Genomic DNA, 5,210 nt, shown 5'->3' with positions numbered 1-5,210 from the left:
CGCTTCCAGCGAAATTAAAAACAACATACATGCTAAAATGTTTAACTGAATTTAAACCAATTAACATGCTCGCGTTTAAACCAACTAACATGCTTGCAACGATTAAAACGATTACACATAATCACATAAAATCATACGAAAGCAAACATGAATATTTAGTTTAAACGTAAACGAATCGAAACATGGGATTCGTGTGTTTACCTCTTGAAGCGTGAGGTAGGAGCGCTAAGCAAGTCGAGATTGCTACGGAAACCAATCCGTACAATCCGGGGCAGCAGCGGTGCAGCGGCAGCAGCGGCGAGACGGCCACGGCGGCGCGTGTATCTCACGCGCGGTCTTCGGGCGGCGCGTGGGGTTGCGTGCGGCTTCGGCTCGTATGCTGCTCCTCGATTCTTCGATCTTCAATCTTCCTCCTCTCGGATTTCATCTCGTATACTTTGATCTACTAAACACGTGGCACTAGACACGTAATAGTTAGAAAAACGGAAGAAAAAAGAGAAGGAAAGAAACTACCAAAGCAATCGGCCGATAAACGGCCGATGAACGGCGAAACGGCGGCGTTGACGGCGGTGGTGGCCGCGGGAGAGAGAGGCCGAGAGAGAGAGGGGGACGGCTAGGGTTAGGGTTAGGTCTTTTGTGTGTTTGCAAGGCCTATAAATCAAGTATTTATAGTTCCTTGCATAAAACCCTAACGGGCTTAAGTTGGACCGGGCCCAACAGCTTAAGCTCGTTAGTTCCTTTAATTGCTCGTCTCTCTCAATTCAATGATCGGAAAATTGCAACAATTACAATTTCGGAATCATTATAATATCCTCGTCATTACGAGTGCCAACTCTCATTTTCCAACTTTCCAAAAGTGGAAACCCTAGTTCAGTGCACTTTCTAAATTTGGAAACTTCCCGATTTAGAAAGTTCACTAACACGTTCGCCTATTCTTTTCCTTTTCTTATTCTCATTCATAATTCCAAATTATGAATGTTGGATCCAATCATATTGACTTCCAATCATGCAAAGATAAACTTACTTTATCTCTGACCGTTTATTCAAAGATCTCATGTGCACGAGCAGTGTGACCCTCGATGGTTCAGGTGTAAGCTAGCCGTGGGCCCACAACCCTTTGTGGTCAAAACTCGTCCCTTAGAGTTACGATTAAGATGAAGCTCGTTTCACCTTAATCACCCAACGAATCAAGATTGGCGTCTAACAACTACGCGTCATGATTCCCTAGATACAAATGAAGTGCCTGCAAGAACCTTCAGATATAGTTAACGTACAGTACGGTCCCTTCGATACATATGTCTCGATCGAACTAGAGGCATTGGTTCATCGAGACCTCTTTATATGTTCGATGACGGTGCGATCGTTCCAAGTGTTGTAATCGTCACGTGCATGACTTAGAGAATCGAATTTTGTAATCATCACTTAGTCAGCTCTGGCCAGAGACTTAGAATGATTACAAACTTTCAGAACACACAGGACATCCAAGACTATTCTAGCGATCGAATCCCCGACTACAATGCACAGACCTCCCACTAGATTTCGGACTGCACGAACACTGGCCCTTGGGATGGTCCTCGGTGGAACTCAGGGACAGGTCACGATACACCTGGTCCTCTAGTGAAGTCACGGTGATGTCTAGGTCATAAGGACTAATGGTGTACAACTATACCATAGATATCTCTACTCGATTATTGGGAACCACTTAGAGATTTCTAGGGTGAGGGAGTTCAGTGAACTCGTCAACTTACGAGCACCCACTTATGCATGCCGATATCACAATACCGTTTACTGATGAGATGCAGTACACATACACTAAGTGCTAGTCTTAATGGGAAAGGCCGATATCCTCATTAGTGGCGTAACCCTTCGATTAGGAACACGTTTAACAGTTTTAATACTTGAGTAAATATCTCACGATCCTAACGATCAATTACTAGTACTTGTAATAACTGTAAGGACTATATCTATGCTTGTGACAAAGGGACAAAGATATAGAATGCCAAGGTGTTTTATCATTAATACGAATAAAGGTTCGTTTATCACAATAATAAATACGAAAGACCACAGCCACATGTTGGCTTGTTGGTCACCTACTCTAACAATCTCCCACTTGACCTAAAGCCAACTACCAATAAATCACAATCCCATCGACTCTCGATGTTTCTCATGGACCGATCTCGGCAAAGGCTTCGTGAAGGGGTCTACAACGTTCTCTTCCGAGGTGACTCGTTCAACCTTAACTTCACCTCTATCAATGATCTCTCGGATCACGTGATACTTCTTCAAAATATGCTTCGACTTCTGATGAGATCGGGGGTCCTTAGCTTGCGCCACGGCTCCGGTGTTATCACAGTACAACGGTACTGGATCACTAGCATCAGGAATGACACCCAACTCTTGGATGAATTTCCTTATCCAAGTCCCTTCTTTTGCAGCTTCGGACGCTGCAATGTATTATGCTTCGGTAATGGAATCGGCCGTCGTGCTTTGCTTGGAACTCTTCCAACACACGGCACCACCATTAAGCGTGAATATAAATCCAGAATTCGACTTTGAGTCGTCCACATCCGATTGAAAACTAGAGTCAGTAAAACCCTCTAATTTCAACTCGGCACCCCCATAGACCAAAAATATATCCTTAGTTCTTCGCAAGTACTTGAGGATATCTTTCACGGCTTTCCAGTGAGCCGGGCCGGGGTTAGACTGATATCTGCTTGTGACACTCACAGCATACGCAATATCGGGTCTCGTACATAGCATGCAATACATTATGCTTCCTATGGCAGAAGCATAAGGCGTCCTTTTCATCTCCTCGATTTCACTAGGTGTTTGCGGACACATAGATTTCGAGAGACGAACCCCATGGGACATTGGCAAGAATCCCTTCTTGGATTCTTCCATGCTAAACCGTTTCATAACGGTGTCTATGTACAGGCTTTGGGATAAGCCAAGCATCTTCCTTGCTCTATCTCTATAGATCCGTATTCCTAATACGTAAGATGCTTCTCCCAAATCCTTGATTGAGAAACGTGTGGACAACCATGCTTTCGTTTGTTGCAGCATTCCTACGTCATTCCCAATGAGTAGAATGTAATCAACGTAAAGCACTAAAAATATCACTGCCCTCCCACTAACCTTCTTGTATACACAAGGTTCCTCCGGATTCTTCTCAAAATCAAACTCTTTGATAGTTGAGTCGAACCTAATGCTCCAACTACGGGATGCTTGTTTCAATCCATAAATGGATCGCTGGAGCTTGCAAACCTTTTGCTCACTTCCAGAAGATATGAAGCCTTCCGGCTGCGCCATGTAAATTTCTTCCTCAATATCTCCATTAAGGAATGCGGTCTTCACATCCATTTGCCATATCTCGTAGTCGTACCACGCAGCTATGGCCAGCAAAATCCTAATGGACTTCAGCATCGCGACTGGCGAAAAGGTTTCCTCATAGTCAAAACCTTGCCTTTGAGTGTATCCTTTTGCTACCAATCTAGCTTTATAGGTCGATACCTTTCCATCAACTCCAATTTTCTTCTTATAGATCCACTTGCAGCCTATAGGAACAATTCCTTTGGGTGGATCTACCAAGGTCCATACCTTGTTGGAGTACATGGAGTCCATTTCGGATTTCATGGCAGTTAGCCAATGTCCCATGTACGCATCCGATACGGCCTCATTGTATGTTCTTGGATCTTGTCCAAGATCAACATGATCTTCATCATTTTGGAGGAGGAATAACCTATCCGGCATTTTCCGAACTCTTTCGGATCTACGTACCGTAGGTTCAGGAGGTATATTAGTGGATTGTTGTATTGGTTCGATTACTTGTTCTTGCGTTTGAACTTCACTTTGTGGTTCTTGAACTACTTCAAGTTCTATCATGCTGCCCTTTCCATCGGATAGAAACTCCCTTTCCAAAAAGGTGGCATTTCTCGAAACAAACGTCTTTGCTTCTTTGACATAGTAGAACTCGTATCCCATCGAGTCTTCGGGATACCCCACAAAATAGCACAAGTCGGATTTACTATCCAACTTATCTCCCACTAATCGCTTCACATAAGCGGGACAACCCCATATCCTAATATGTTTGTAGTTGGGTTTCCGGGAATGCCAAAGTTCATAAGGTGTGGATTTAACTGCTTTGGTGTTAACTCTATTCAGCAAATACGCGGCAGTACGAAGTGCATGACCCCACAAGTATGCCGGTAAGTTCGTGAACCCCATCATTGATCGAACCATATCTAATAAAGTTCGATTCCGACGTTCGGAGACTCCATTAAGTTGAGGAGTTCCCGGTGGAGTCCATTGGGATTGTATCCCATTCTCTTTTAGATAGTCAATGAACTCGATGCTCAAGTATTCTCCACTACGATCGGATCGCAGCTTCTTAATACTTCGTCCGAGTTGCTTTTCCACTTCGTGTCTAAAATCTTTGAACCTTTCAAATGTTTCAGACTTGTACTTCATCAAGTACACATACCCATACCTAGAACAATCGTCGGTAAAGGTAGCGAAGTAGTTATATCCACCCTTCGTACTAACACTTAGTGGACCACATACGTCTGTATGGATCAAATCCAAAAGACCCTCGGCTCGTTCCATTTTCCCTTTGTAGGGTGACTTGGTCATTTTCCCTTTAAGGCAAGATTAACAAGTTTGTAGTGATTTCACGTCCTCGAAAGAGAACAATCCTTCACTGACAAAATCGTTCATCCTTCTTTAAGAGACATGACCTAATCTAGCGTGCCAAAGTTGTACGGGGTTTTGATCTATCTCCTTACGTTTTGCTGATATAACATAAATAGGTATTTCATTTGGATTTAGTTCATACAAGTTGTTTAATAGTCGTCCTTTGCAAATTAAATTCTCATTCTTTTGTATAATGCAAATCGAATTTCCAAAAACAAAAGTAAAACCTTCAATATCTAATACAGGAATAGAAATAAGGTTTCTAATGAGGGACGGAGCAAATAAACAATCGTTCAAAACAATAGGAAAACTAGAATCCAAAACATTTAAGTAAATTGTGCCAATGGCTTCAGCAGCAACTCTTTCTCCATTCCCCATCCTTAGGTAGGTCTCACCCGCTCTAAGCCTTTGACTTCTTGTCATTAGCTGCAAATCATTGCACAAATGTGAGCCACAGCCCGTATCCAATACCCAAGAAGAAGAGTTGACAGACAAATTTACGTCAATGAAATACGTACCCT

At 43.0% G+C, this 5,210-nt stretch overlaps 1 pseudogene; it reads right to left on the bottom strand.

Annotated features, from left to right (window-relative positions):
• Positions 1-2,136: 2,136 nt before the first annotated feature.
• On the bottom strand, positions 2,137-2,903 carry LOC148770566 (secreted RxLR effector protein 161 pseudogene; annotated as a pseudogene).
• Positions 2,904-5,210: the final 2,307 nt, after the last annotated feature.

Source organism: Erythranthe guttata, chromosome 5 (assembly GCF_056151865.1).
Source record: "Erythranthe guttata isolate IM_541 chromosome 5, IM_541, whole genome shotgun sequence".
NCBI lineage: Eukaryota > Viridiplantae > Streptophyta > Magnoliopsida > Lamiales > Phrymaceae > Erythranthe > Erythranthe guttata.
Note: the sequence above shows the minus strand (reverse complement) of the source record. Positions and strands in the feature narration are given on the sequence as shown.